This window comes from Herpailurus yagouaroundi, unplaced genomic scaffold (genome assembly GCF_014898765.1).
Source record: "Herpailurus yagouaroundi ecotype Mexico unplaced genomic scaffold, PumYag 141, whole genome shotgun sequence".
Lineage (NCBI taxonomy): Eukaryota > Metazoa > Chordata > Mammalia > Carnivora > Felidae > Herpailurus > Herpailurus yagouaroundi.
The window spans coordinates 37,476,609-37,492,399 of NW_024412396.1; the positions used below are offsets into that span (position 1 = coordinate 37,476,609).

Below are 15,791 nucleotides of genomic sequence, written 5' to 3' on the forward strand. Positions count from 1 at the left end.
CCTGAATGAACAAGTTGCATCTGAGGGACTAGAAGCAAGTTGACATTGCCAAAGCATAATATGCTCAGGGGAGAAAAAGCTTGAGAGAAAGGCAGACACCGGGTGACAGCAGGCGGCCAGCAGAGTGTGATCAGCAGGGGTGAGTTTTAAGTAATCTAATAGCACGCGGTACTTTGAAAATGGTTTCTTTTCTGATTTTGTTATGTTTAATTAAATCAGAGTGTCTATCCCCTATAATCATCATCACACATCAGTCATCTCAGTTCCATTGTGACATTAATTCTTGAGTGGGAGGGCAAATGGCATTAATTCCATTGTGCTGTGAGTTGAACATCACCTGTGTACCCCCAGGGAGTGTGTCACTCAAGAGAATGCAGTCTTTCCTGGAGTCAGAGCCAGGAAAGGAAGCGCCTCTACTGGCTGCATAGAGACAACAGAGGGCCTAAAGCAGGGGCGCAAAACGGTCACATTTGCATTTAGCAAGACCCCCCACCGCCACCTGACAGCTTCGTGAGAAATTGGTTGTTTTGGATAGTAGAAGGCATAATACGTTAGTTTCCTCAGGCTGCTGCAACCAGTATCAGAACCTGGGTAGCTTTTTTAAAAATTTTTTTTAAGTTTATTTACTTTTGAGAGAGACAGAGCGCTAGTTGGGGAGGAGAAGAGAGTGAGGAAGACACAGAATCCAAAGCAGCCTCCTGACTCGACTGTGAGCTGTCAGCACAGAGCCCAACACAGGGCTCAAACCCACGAACTGTGAGATCATGACCTGAGCCAGTCAGATGCTTACCTGACTGAACCACCCAGGCGCCCCAAGAAACTGGGTAGCTTTTAAAAAGCAGAAAATGATTTTCTCTAAGTTCTGGAGGCCAGAAGTCCAAAATCACAGTGCCAGCAAGGCTGCAGGCTCTCTGGAGGCTCTCTGGAAAGACCCTTCCTTGCCTCTTGCAGCCCCCGCTGGCTGTCAACAATCCTCCTCTTCCTTGGCTTGTGGCCATATCACTTCAATCTCTGCCTCTGTCTTTGCATCACCTTCTCCTCTCTCTTTTCCTCTTCTGTCTCTTATAACGACACTTGTCTTTGCACTTGGGGTTCACCTGGGGAATCCAGAATGATCTCATCTCAAGATCCCTAACTTATGTCTGCAAAGACTTTTTCCAAATGAGATAACATTCCCAGGTTCCAAGGATTTGGACATAGACATATCTTTTCAGGAGTCATCATTCAATCCACTACAGAATTATATTTTTCAGCCTATGATCTGCAGAAAAGCTGCATTAGGGTCTCCTGGAATGCTGCACTCTGTCATTTGCACTCTGCTGGACTAGGGACGTGGGCCCAGTTAGGAGATGTCAGCAACCATGAGGATGACCTTGTGATAGGAGTGTGGGAACTAGAATTAGAAAGGTCAAAATTCAGCAGTGACTTGAAAGTGGAGGTGAGGAGGATGAAGGTGAACATAATGAATCCCAGGTCATCATAGGGTCCTTAAGAGACGGGAATCCAGGGAGAACACGAAGAATCCCAGGAATCTCCAGACTTAGAAGAACTCGCAAGATCATTTTGCCTGGCCCTGATGTGTGATTCAGAATTTCCCTTTTTGCTACCCTCAACAAGTGATCATGTAGCTTCTTTTCAAACAATTCACTATGATAACCAATCTCATTGCTCACTAGCTTATAAACTGAATGAGGGAAGAGGTCATGTCTGTTAGGTTCACTGGTGTTTCTCTGGCACCTAATAGGGTGCCTGGTATTTTGAAGATGTTCAGTATATATTTCGAATGAATAATTGAATGGATGAGCCACTCCAGTGAAAGGAAGATGTGGAAACTAATTAAGAATTAAAGTGGCCAAGACATATCAAGAGCTATTCCGGTGGTTCTCTACCATGGGAGGCAGCTGTCATGATAAATTCCTGTCTATGCAGTTATTTTATTCCATAGATTGAGTCGAGGTCTCCTCTGCATATTTCTTTCAACTGCTTTGAAGAGCACTGTTGCGTGCCCTGAGTCTTGTTTTTCCCAGAGGAAGATATCTTCATTTTATTTAACTACATGGTCTATTTTAGAACTCCACCACAGTCCCAGTTGCTCTCCCATATTTACTCAAAAACTACGCGTGTCCACTGAGTGCCCCACACCAAGGTTGTGCATTCAATAGGGAACACAACAGTCATGCCCTCACCTTCCAGCTTGTCAGCGCCTCTCTGGAATTATTAAAGATAAAATCACCAGAACTAAGAGGAACAGTCACCCCTTCTTTTGTACTGGATATGTGCATTTTTACTTCTGTGCCTAAAGAAGAGATTGTTCTTTTCTTACACTTGCTTTCTTGCAGTAACAGACACGGTGTTCCTTATTGTTTGTATAACCATGGGCCATGAATGAATGCAGTGTGATTCTTTTTTTTCGGTACAAAAATGTCTTAGTCTCCTCAGGCTGGTGTGACAAAATACCATGGACTGGGTGACTGAAAAAAAACCAGAAACTTATATCTTGCAGTTCTGGAAGCTGTGAGATGTGAGACCAGGGTGCAAGAATGGTTTGGTTCTGTAATGGACCATATCCTGATTTACACACGGTCACCTTTTTGCTATGTCCTCACATGACTGAGACAAAGATCATCTCTCTCATGTCTCTTCTTCTAATGGCACTAATTCCATTCAAGGAGGCTCTACCCTCATGACCTAATTAACTCCCAAAGTTCCACCTCCACATATCATATTGGAGATTGGGACTTCAACAGATGAATTGGAGGGGGACCCAAACAATCATTCCATAGCACTGAGCATACATAGAATTTGGAGTGTACTTAACACAACCCCCTACAGCATTCCATCCCCCACATACTGATTACATGGTTACACTTTGTTCCATGCTAGTGCAATGACCAGAAATGAACCCCAGCAATCCACAGAGCTGGGTATTTTTTCAGGCTTCTGTGAGAAACAGATGCTCTGCCAAGCCGAGGAAAGGAACCAGTTTCTTGGAGTCTCAGGCTACGTCTTGTGTCCAGTGAAGCACATCAGAATCATTTGCATGGGGGAGCCAAAGTTAATTATTTTCTTTCTTATTCTTCTATAATCTTACATGGTTTTTTTCTATTTTTGTAATGAAATAAACCTGAAGTCAAACAAACAAAAATATTTAACCAAACTAATGGGAATTTTCTTTCGTTGCCAATGTCTATTTAACTAATTTGTCCACTAATAGCAACTCCCAAGCTTCAGAAAGGATATTCTCCTTTAAGAGAATACAGATATTTGACTTAAAACTTCATATTGGTAGTGGGGTGCCTGGGTGGCCCAGTCGGTTAAGCATCTGACTTCAGCTCAGGTCATGATCTCACAATCTGTGTGTTCGGGCCCCATGTTGGGCTCTGTGCTGACAGCTCAGAGCCTGGAGCCTGCTTCAGATTCTGTGTCTCCCTCTCTCTCTCTCTACCCCTCCCTCACTCACACTTTGTGTGTGTGTCTCTCTCTCTCTCAAAAAGAAATAAACATTAAAAAAAATTTTTTTAAAAACTTTATATTGGTAAAAACAAACAAAACCTCACATTTGTGACTTTTCAATATTGATACCTTCATTTTTTACTGATAAAATTGTAAGAAAGCAAAATCTGCTTGTCTTACAGCTATTTGGATGTAAAACTTCTTCATTAAAATTAAATAATGTGTTCTGCAAATCTACTAGCAGGGAATGAAACACATTTACCATATAGTCATCTGAAAACAATGCCAATAGACCGTAGAAAGGGGTTGTAAGGAATGTTCACCTGCCTCTGTTGTTACCATTTCTGGGTCCATTTTGATACGTTTAAATGAAAATTTAAAGCCATATACCTCATTGTTTGGTATGACATGACATTTATTTGACTCTCGCTGTACTTGTACCTACAGAGTAGATGAAGTGAATAGATTAGGATTTTTTTGCATTTATAAGCCATCCAGTTTGTCAATTATGGCCAATATACCTGTTGGAGTTATAGCCAACAGGCAATGGTTGGAAAGCAGGTAATGATCCCAAGAGAGATTTGGTAGAAGGTATGTGTGTGCATATTGGGTATGCACAGGTAAAACCGGTCAAAAAGTTTTGGTTGCTTAATATTCCTGAGACTTCAACTTTAAATAAAAACATTTAGTCAATCAAATCACTTGGCTTTATAACTGTTTCAATTCCCCCAAGCAACCATTGGATTATGTTCCCCAGTAACATGACCAATGCCAGGTATATTGTAAGTGCTAAATATTTGTACAGTGAATAAACTAAGTGAATGCATGAATAAAAAAATCTACACCTTGTGCTTTTCCTGATAGGAGTATGCAGGTCAAGAAATACCTGAGTCCTAATACCAATATTCACGATGTAAACATTTGACCCACCCGGTAGAGAGCTATCCTTCACATTACAGTTGTAAAAAGAACCCGGGATGATGTATTAAATACTTAATGGCAACAATTATATCTTTATATATAAATATATTCATATATTTAAATTATTAGTATGTTTAGAATGTAATTTTACCTATAAATGTTTTCCAGACTAGACTGTGACTCTGATCAATTGAATAATTCAAGCATTTTTAACTGATATTAGTCATTGCAAGTGATTTGGAAACCTGGTGATCCTTTTTGATAGTACCAGTCACGTCCCACACATACAACTAGTCCAGGCCAAACAGATATCAACGAAGGTATGTTTGTGCGTGCTTGTGTGTATGTGTGTGCACACATATATGAGCATGTGTGTGTGAAAGCATTTGTGGATTTTTTTGTTTGCTGATCTTGCTAACACAGTATTAATCTCCACCTGTCAGTTCTCTAGGATTCTTTTGCACATTCACTGTTCAACCAACCAATCATAGGAAATCAGCCTGACCATACAGAAGACTTAGTGTATTGATATAACATCCTTCTTAAAATCTTCTCAGTAACTACCAGCATGCTCAAGGATTGCCAGGGTATGATTAACTTTCTTAGATGAGTTCCCACCATTGTGCAATGCATTTTAAAATACAGGAGCAAATAAATGATGTCACAAAGAGAAAAACTCTGCAGGTAAAAACTAGCATAAAGCAGATAAGCATTCTCTGGCTGGGATACAGAGCTCTAAAACCTCTTTTAAAAATTAAACCTTATTCTGAAAACACTATGTACCAGACATGAACCGCCCAAACTTGTTTCTGAACAGATCCATTTTGTGTCCATAGAGTTTAATGCACTAATTCATGTTCAGGCAGTTTAATCTATGGATCACTAAACTACTTCAGTGCTTAGCCCATTCATTGATCTGCAAGTCTATACCTTAAAATAAAGTCTGTTGTCCTTTTCCTTCCATTTAAAGGTGAGAGAAGACTATTTTCGCCAATGGCTACTAGGCATTCCCATTTAACTAAAAGCAAATCCCTTGCCTACCATACGTATACACAGAAGTTACCAGAGGCTTTCCTAAATTGACTGGTTAGATCAATCGCTTGGGTGTCAGTGAGGTCCACATATTGGCTGGGTAACAAGAAAATGAAGTTGGGGTGTTATCTCTAGTGGAAGAAGCACAGGAATAGGAATGAACAAATTCACATTCTAATCTTGGCAGATCCTTCAGACAGCAGTGAGGCTTGGTCAAAGAAGGACTCTGCTCTAAGCACTCACTAAATCTTCACAACACATTGAGGTAGGTTTATATAGGTGCTACCAGTATCCTCTTTCACAGGTGAAAGGATTCCCAGTATCAGGTTGTAGGTCAGGGGCAGGGGAAGGATTCTCCCTTGAACAGGTTAGTTACTATACTGCGACTGCCATCATGTATATGAAAAGACGTTGCAAAGTACATAGAATGATTATTCTGACATAGGAGAGAAGTTCAGGAACTATATTGACGTGCAAGAACTTGAATGGGGTAAAAGAAACAGATAACTGACAGTGATGGCTGTCGACAATTGTGGGATGGTCACCACCTGATTTTGAGCAGTGGCACGTCAGCTAAATAGGGCAGCTAAGCTAAACATAGTTTTACCATTTAACTCAGCAATTTACCATGTAACTCAGCTAGGTATTTACCCAACTGATTTGAGAATTTATGTCCACACAAAAACCTGCATACGAATGTTTATAGCAGCTTTATGTACAACTACCAAGAACTGGAAGCAACCAAAATGTCCTTCAATAGGTGAATGGATAAACAAACTGTGTATGTATATGTGTATATATATGTGTATATATGTATGTGTATATATATGTATGTGTATAAATATATGTATGTGTATATATACATATATATACATATGTATATATACATACACATATACATACATGTATATACATGCATGTATATATACACATGTATACACATATATATGTGTATATATGTATGTGTATATATATATGTATAAATCCATACGAGGAAATATTATTCAGGGGTAAAAAGAAATGAGCTTTTAAGCCCCCAAAGGCATGGATGAATCTTAAATGCACAGTGCTAAGTAAAAAGAGCTAGTCTAAAAAGGCTAAATACCATATGATTCCATTTATATGACTTTCTGGAAAAGGCAAAAGTATAGAGACAGGAAAGGTATCAGTGATTTCCAGGGGCTCAGAGAGAGAGGAGGAAGAGTTAAACACATTAAGCACAGGCAATTTCTTAGGGTGGTGAAACTATTCTGTATGTAATTGTGGGTACGTGACACTACACATGTGTCAAAACCCACAGAATTTCATTTCCAGTACAAAGAGTCAACCTGAATGCATGCAAATTTAAAAACGATTTCAGAGGTCAAGGGATCCTAGAATGGAATGCAGAAAGTGACAGAACAATCAGACCATGTTAAAAATATTTGAAACAACTTCACTGAAGGAGGTAGGGGTAAAGGTGCTGATCTAAGTAATTTTGGAAATGGGTGGAGTCTGTAAGACCTAAGGCAAAAGAACACGTAAAAGAATGAAACTGGACCACTTTCTAGATACCATACACACAAATAAACTCAGTGTTGATTAAAGACATAAATGTGAGACCTGAAGCCATAAAACTCCTAAAAGAAAACATAGGCAGTAATTTCTTTGACATCATATGTAGAAATATTTTTCTAGATATGTCTCCCCAGACAAAGGAAACAAAAGCAAAAATAAACTATTGGGAACACATCAAAATAAAAGGCTTCTGCACAGTCAAGGAAACCATCAACAAAACAAAAAGACAACCTAGTGAATGGGAGAAGATATTTGCAAATAACATATCCATTAAGGGGTTAATATCCAAAATATATAAAGAGCTTGACTCAACATCAAAAAGAGCAGATAATCCAGTTAAAAAATGGGCTGAGGACCTGAATACACATCTTTCCAAAGAAGACATACAGATGACAAACAGACACATGAAAAGAGGCTCAACATCACTAATTATCACGAAAATGCAAATCAAACCCATAATGAGATGTCACCTCACACCTATCAGAATGGCTAGAATCAAAAACACAAGAAACAACAAATGTTGGCAAGGATGTAGAGAAAAAGGAACCCTCATGCACTGCTAGTGGGAATGCAAACTGGTGCAGTCACTATAGAAAATAGTATGGAGGTTCCTCAAAATATTAAAAATAATTTCACTACTGGGTGTTTACCCAAAGAAAATGAAAACACTAATCCTTAGGGTGCCTGAGTGGCTCAGTCGGTTGAGAGTCCAACTTTGGCTGAGGTCGTGATCTCGCCATTCGTGAGTTTGAGCCCCATGTTGGATTCTGTGCTTACAGCTTGGAGCCTGGAGCCTGCTTCAGATTCTTTGTCTCCCTCTCTGTCTCTCTCTGCCCCTCCCCCGCTCTCTCTCTCAAAAATAAACAAACATTTTTTAAAAAGAAAATGAAAACACTAATCTAATGAGATAAATGCACCCCTATGTTTATTGCAGCATTATTTCCAATAGCCGAGATGTAGAAACAACCTAAGTGTCCATCAATAGACTAATGCATAAATGTGGGACACACACACACACACACACACACACACACACACACACACACAGAGGAATATTATGCAGCCATAAAAAGGATGAGATCATGCTATTTGCAACAGCATGGGTGGACCTGGAGAGTATTATGATGAGTGACATAAGTCAGACTGAGAAAGAAAAATACTATATGATTTCACTCATGTGGAATCTAAAAAAATCAAATAAATAAACAAAAAACAGAAAGAGACCCATAAATACAGAGAACAAACTGATGGCTGCTAGAGGGGGTGAGGGGATGGGGGAAATGGGTGAAGAGGAGTGGGAGATACAGGTTTCCAGTTATGAAGTAAGTCACAGGAATAAAAGGCACAGAATAAGGAATACAGTCAATCATATTGTAGTAGTGTTGCATGGTGACAGAGGGTAGCTATACTTATAGTGAACATAGAATAATGTATGAACTTGTTAAATCACTATGTTGTACACCTGCAATTAATATAACATTGTGTGTCAACTATACTCAAATAAAAAAGAGTAAAAGAAAGGAAAGGAAAGGAGGAAAGAAGGAGGGAAGGCAGGGAGGGAGGGAAGAAGAAATCTTGCCATTTGCAACAACATGAATGGACCTAGAGGGTACAATGGTGGGTAAAGTAAGTCACAGAAAGACAAATACCATACGATTTCACTCACGTATGGAATTTAAAAAACAAAGCAAATGAGCAAAGAAAAAAAAGAGAGACAAAAAATGAGACTCTTAGATACAGAAAACAAACTGATGGATGCCAGAGGGGAGGTAGATGGAAGGAGGCATAAGATAGATAAAGGGGATCAAGAGTACACTTACCTTGGGGCGCCTGGGTGTCTCATCAGCCAGCTGAGCATCTGACTTTGGCTCAGGTCTTGATCTCACGGTTCAGCCTACATCAGGCTCTCTGCTGTCAGCACAGAGCCTGCTTCGGATGCTCTGTCCCCCCTCTCTTTCTGCCCCTCCCCCACTGGTTCTCTTTCTCACTCTCTTTGTCTCTCTCTTTCTCAAAATAAATACTTTTTTTAAAAGTACGCATACTTCAAAAAGTACTGAGTGATTTATAGAATTATTGAATTATATGTACACCCAAAATGAATGTAATACTGTATGTTAATTATACTTCATAAAAAAAAGAGGAAAAAAAACCTCTGAAGGCAGGAGAAAATGTATATCAAACTGTAACTCTAGTTGAATAGAAAGTTGTTTCCCATGCAGTTTCAGGTTAACAATTTTGATAGTGCCATACACTGGAATTGAACAGTTACATAAATGGATTAGAAAGAGCCAGATTTCGCACTGTTGGAGTCGGAGTTCAGAGATAAAAAAAGTTAGGAGGCCAGAATGTTCCATGTGGTAATGGATTAGATTTGGACCTATCAGTATGAGCACATATTTAGCTTAACATAGATACATATGGTTACATATAAAGATATTTATAAGTTTGTGTATGTACAAGAGTTAGTATACACAAGTATATTTCCTCATTTTGTCAGCTGACAGAGCTGAGAACCCCAATGACACCCCAATACCAAAGAGCACTCTTAGAGCCCAGAAATTAGTTTCTTTTTTTTAAGCTTATTTATCTTGAGAGAGAGAGAGAGCAAGTGCAATGAGCACAAATGGGGGAGGGGCAGAGAGAAAGGGAAAGAGAGAATCCCAAGCAGGTTCCTGATGGGCTTAATCTCATGAACTGTAAGATCATGGCCTGAACTGAAATCAAGAGTCAGATGCTCAACAAACTGGACCACCCAGGAGCCCCCAGATCTTAGTTTCTAATATCATTCTCCAATAAGAGGAACCAAGGCATCTCCAAGGAATTTTTCCTTGGAGAAATGGCTGATTCTAGGACTAGGTCAGGAAATACACAAGATGGTCCTGGAGCATCTTATAGTTCCAGAAACTAAGAAAATATTAAAACACACACACACACATGCACGCACACACGCGCACACACACACACAATGAGAGGGGGATGTCAAAGGGATACAGAGCCAACACAAAGAGCTCCCAATAGCCAAACCTGGAACAAATTGAGGAGCAATAAAATAAATAATGTGGTATTGGACTATAACTCAAAGTTATAAACATAAACATCTATGGGTCTATAAATAAATGGTTGAATATATAAATAAATGAGGGCACGGAGACCCATCTCCCTTGCAGAAGAACTCCAAATAATTTATGTAGGTACTCTACTCTCAAGGAGGTGAAGCATATCTCCCCACTTTTTTCAGTGTGGGCTGTGCGTAGTGACTTCCTTACAAAGAACACAGTATGGAAATAGCATAATTTTACAGTGGAAAAACAGGACACACTACCTCAGCCAAGTGATCAAGGTCAACATCAATAGTAATAGGCCATATTGATAGAATGGACCCTTGATACAATGTGATGAAAATGGCTCTTATCTTTGTGGTCTTCCTCCCAAAAACCCTCTCCCAGTCTAATCATGAGAAAAACATCAGATAAATCCCACTTAAGGCACATTCTACAAAATACTTGACCAGTACTCCTCAAACACAAATTAAGTTTGGAAAATGTCACAGCCAAGAGAAGCCTGAGGAAACACAACAACTAAATGTAACATGGTATCCGGGGTGAGATCCTAGGATAGAAAAAGAACATTAGGTACATACTAAGGACATCGAGTAAAGTATGAACTTTAGTTAACAAATTGATATCAGTTCTTTAATTATAACAAAGGTACTATACTAGTATCTTAACTGCAGGAGAAACTGAGCATGGCGTATATGGTAACTCTCTGTGCTGTCTTTGTAATTTTTATTTAAGTATAAAACTGCTCAAAATATGAAGTACACTTTTTTTTAAATAGGGAAACGTTTTGTTTTACCTAGAAGATCATATCACTGAAAGATACTGCTTCTCAAAAACTCCATAAATTATGTTTCAATGTGGGGAAAAAAGGTATAATCAGACATAATCAGTATAAAAATAAATTTATGTCCTCGGATGCAATGATGATTTCAGTCATATATACTCTTTCTGATTTATACATATATTGTAAAATGTTTTTTTTTAATCCAGAAGTATATTTTTAAAGCTTATTTATTTATTTTGAGAGAAAGAGAGAGCGTGTGAGCCGGGTAGGGGCAGAGAAAGAGGGAGAGAGAATCCCAAGCAGGCTCCACGCTGTGAGAATGGGGCCCAATGCAGGATTCAATCTCACAATCCATGAGATCAGGACCTGAGCTGAAACCAAGAATCAGATGCTTAACTGACTGAGACACCCAGGTATCCAACCAAGAATCAGATGCTTAACTGACTGAGACACCCAGGTATCCATCCAGAATATATTTAATTTATTGGCTAAATAAACAATAACCATTTCCAGAAAATTGCAAAAGGCAAAAATTATATCTAGCTGTATAATTAGCCCTCCTCAGGATTTCTGCCATTAAAATTTCAGTGAGTTGAGTTTCCTGGGTTGAGTATCTTTCCTAGTACATTAGAAGATTTATTTTACAATGAAACCTAACAGAGTTAGGGCATTACCAGTCCTCAGCCCCTCCAACACCCTGGTGAAATGCCTGGTCTGGTTAAAGGATGCAGTGCAAGTTACGGAAAGGGGTATTTGAGCCTCGTGTTGTTCGTGGCCCTACAGTATAGTCACTGAAACATTCGGAGTCCTCATCTTTTCCCAATCCTACAAAGCAAGATTGGATGGATAAGCGGGAGTTGGAGCAGAAGGCATGTGCAGTCATCGCTGCTTTACTTTACCTCTGCCTGGAGGCAGGTCTGAGAAGATGACTACAAAATAAGAGCCACAACTAACACATTCTGTATTCCTGTCCTGTGCTAGGCATGGTGCTAGCACTTTACAATTGGTCAATCATCAGGAGAACCTGTGAGCAGTAGAATCTTATCCTTAAGGTTTTGAGGGGCCCCAATAAGTATCGCCTCTCTCCACTACTTTAGTTCTCAACAAAAGGAGATACAAGACAAAGGAGTGACAGATAGATATAATATCACTCCTATTAATGATAAAGTCTCTCTTACCACGCTGGTGAGACAGTAAACTGGTAAAACCATTTCGGAATACTAAAAATGGATATATGCATACTTTATGCCCCAGTAATTCCACCTGGGGAAACTACAAATAGAAAAGAAACTACAAATAGAGAATACAAATGGAAAATACCCAATTGCTGCGCAACAGTAGAACAGATAAATAAATCTTGATATATTCACAATGATGGATTAGTACACAGCAATAAGAATGATTAAAACGTAACTACAGATACAAATACAAATGAGCGTGAATGATCTGATTCCATTTACTGAAGTACAGACGCAGGCAAAATGAATCTACGGTTTTAGAAGTCAGGATAGTTGTTGCCCTTGAGGTGGGTAGGGACTTGTAAACGGAAAATGGGTGCTAGCCCGTGTGTTTGGTTGTGAATTACAGAGCTATGCACCTAAGAAATGTGCGTTTTTATCACGTCTGTTATCCTTTAAGAAATGTTTCTGAATTCTTTCTTGATCCTATCTCTCTATCCGGCTATCAGTCATTTCTCTCCTCTTTAAAGTGAGTATTTTTGAAAGAATTGCTTTTATTTACTGTCTCCAATGTCTCCATTCTGTCCTGAACTCACTCCAACAGGCTTTTGCTCTAGACTCTACTAGACTCCAGATAATTGCTCTTATGAAAATTAATGATAACTTGTACATGGTGAAATCCAGTTTTCAATTTGCCTCATTTTACTCATTGGCAACATTCCAAATAGATGATCGCTCTCTCCATACTCACCTGGTCCTATACTCAGTCACACTGTCTAGGTAAATCCATCAAGCCTCATAGCTTCAAATACCATGTATATCCTTATGACCCCAAAATGTATATCTCTAGCCCAAACCCATCCTTGGCACTTGGGACTTATACATCCCACTGCTCACTCGACATCTCCATTTGGATGTCTAATAGACGTCTCTAACAATATATCCCAAGCTGAACTCCTGATATCCCTCAAATATACTCCTTCCACATTCTCTTCTTTTTCACTAAGCTTCTCAGATGTATTCCTTCCTTTCAGTTACATAGACACCAAACCTTGCAATGATCCCAGACCCCTCTCTTTTTCTTCGGCAATACACCTCATCTATCAACCAGAACTGTTGGTTCTGCTTTCAAAATATAGCTAGAATTTGCCCACTCCTCACCACCTTTATTGCTGACGGCCTGGTTCAAGCCACCATAATCTCTCAACTTGTTCTCTCTCAGCAGTCTCCTAAATGATTCCTCCCTGATCCTCACTCCCCTCCTCCTCTTATCTGCTCTTACCGTTCTACAGTTTATTTCCTTCAAAGGGTTATCCTGATAAATAATAATTCAATCATGCCCTTTGTCTGCTGAAAAACCCCCTAATGGTTTCCATCTCACTCAGAATCAAAGGCAGACTCCAAACTATGACCTTTAAAACTCTATTTGGTCTGACCTCACATCATCTCTCAAATGTCATCTTGGACAACCTCCCCTCGTGTACTCTGCTTCAACCACAATGGATTTTTTGTGGTTCCCTGTACACTCCAGGTATCTCCTAAGTCTGGGAATTTGCTGTTTCCTCTCTCTATAACACTTTCCCCCGATATACACAAGATTTACACCCTCATTTCCTTCAGGTTTTCCTCAAATGTCATCTTTTTATTTTTTTATTATTTATTATTAATCTTTTAATGTTTTATTTATTTTTGAGATAGAGACAGACAGACAGGGGAGGGTCAGACAGACAGGGGAGGGTTGGAGACACAGAATCCAAAACATGCTCCAGGTTCTGAACTGTCAGCACAGACCCTAACATGGGGCTCACAAACCACAAGATCACAACCTGAGCCAAAGTCAGACGCTTAACTGACTGAGCCACCCAGGTGCTCCTCAAATGTCATCTTTTTAAACGAAGACTTCTATGGCCACTCTACGTAAAATTTCATACATACCTCTCTGTGCTATTTTTTTCTTCTTGGCATTTATCACTCTCATATGTATGTGTTTGCTCATTTGTTGATTGATTGATTGATTGATTGATTGATTATCTTTCTCCCTCACTAAATTGCAAACTCTGTGAAGGCAGGGATTTTTATCCATTGTGCCACCTTGTGTTCCAAGCCCAAGGTACAATTACAATGCATTCAAGGGCGTCTGGGTGGCTCAGTTGGTTGAGCATCCAACTCTTGATTTCAGCTCAGGTCGTGATCCCAGGGTGGTGAGATAGAGCCCCGCATCAGGCTCCATGCTGAGCATGGAGCCTGCTTAAGATTCTCTGGCATGCCTGAGTGGCTCAGTCTGTTAAGCATTTGACTCTTGGTTTTGGTTCAGTTTGTGATCTCATGGTCTCAGTTTGTCAGATCGAGCCCCCCATCAGGCTCCGTGCTGACAGCACAGAGCCTGCTTGAAATTCCCTCTCCCTCTCTCTCTGCCCCTCCCCCATGCATTCTCTCTCTTTCTCTCTTTCAAAATAAATAAATAAACTTAAAAAATGCATTTAGTTCAATATCTATCTCCCCTGACATTTCAACTGCACCATAAACTAAATCACTCTTCTGGTATAGCATTCCCTGAGAGATTTTGTTTTCTCTTATAGCAGAGAGTTGTTTATTTTTATGATTCAATCAAATTTACCACTAGTTTCTCCATAACTGGTTTTTACCTCTTTCAGGATCCTGAGGAATTTGTTCCTGGGTAGTGAACATGGGAAGCTGAGCCAAAGTGCAATTCTTCATCTGATCCCACAGCCACACATGTCTGCTTGCTCACGGGAGCTGTCTGCTTGTCCACTGGAAGGCTCCAGAGCTGGTTCCTCAGCATGTCCTATGATTGCAGCCTAACATGTCAAAGCCATGAGACTGCCATCTGTTCAGTTACATAACTTGAGATCTGGAACAATTTTTAATGTAGGATTTGCTGCCCAAATAGAATCACTTTCAGAAAGGAGATTAAGGTTTCTTGGCTGAGAAAAGGAGAAATTACCAACGCTATCATTTCACTGAGTGTAAATAAAACTTGCTCCAATATGCCTAAATTAAGAAGACAATTTTATTTCACTAATATTTTCCTGCATTAAAAATAAACACAAGGTAGGGGCACCTTGTGCTCAGCCACCTAGGTGGCTCAGTGGGTTAAGTGTCCAACTTTGGGTCAGGTCATGATCTTAGGGTTCATGGGTTCAAGCCCTTCATCAGGCTGTGCACTGGCAGCTCAGAGCCTGGAACCTGCTTCGCATTGTGTCTCCCTCTCCCATTCTCTCTCTCTCTCTGCCCCTCCCCCATTTGTGCACTCGCTCTCTCTCTTTCTCTCTCAACAATAAATAAATAAAAATTTTTAAAATCATTTAAAAAGAAAAAATAAACACAAGGCTATAGGTCAATTTTCCAAATGAAAAATAAATTTTTCATTAGGAAAATGACCTTATTAATTTAACAGATCTTAATCTTGTTTTGTTCATTAGTCTGCCCTATAACACTCCAAGCAGAATTTGGGGAGGGTGGGAGGAAAATGCTGATCACTGAAGGCTTAATAAGCTTACTGACATTATAGAATGGTCTTTCCTCCCGGGAGAGAAAGACACCCAATCTACCATCAGTGGGTCAGAAGCCCTGATTTGTTTTCTATCGTTACCCCGTATGACCACAGTCACATAAAAAAAAAAAAAAAAAGTCTGCATTTTGTAGACTAGTGTTTCTTTTTTCTTTCTCCCTTATAGACTACAATTTCTCTCAACTAAATTTACTCACCTAAACGAGGCTTTGATTCTGTGCCCTTATTCTGACTCCTTACTTTAATGTCCTGCAAACTTCTATTAAACAGCACTC

General features: G+C 39.6%; 1 long non-coding RNA gene across 1 annotated transcript in view; it reads right to left on the reverse strand.

Moving 5' to 3' along the window:
- The window catches only part of LOC121031869 (uncharacterized), a 171,555-nt gene extending 156,800 nt beyond the window's left edge, over positions 1–14,755 (reverse strand). Inside the window, exon 1 of the long non-coding RNA XR_005790942.1 lies at positions 14,630–14,755. This is a non-coding gene — a long non-coding RNA (uncharacterized LOC121031869). The remainder of the gene's footprint in view (positions 1–14,629) is intronic.
- Positions 14,756–15,791: the final 1,036 nt, after the last annotated feature.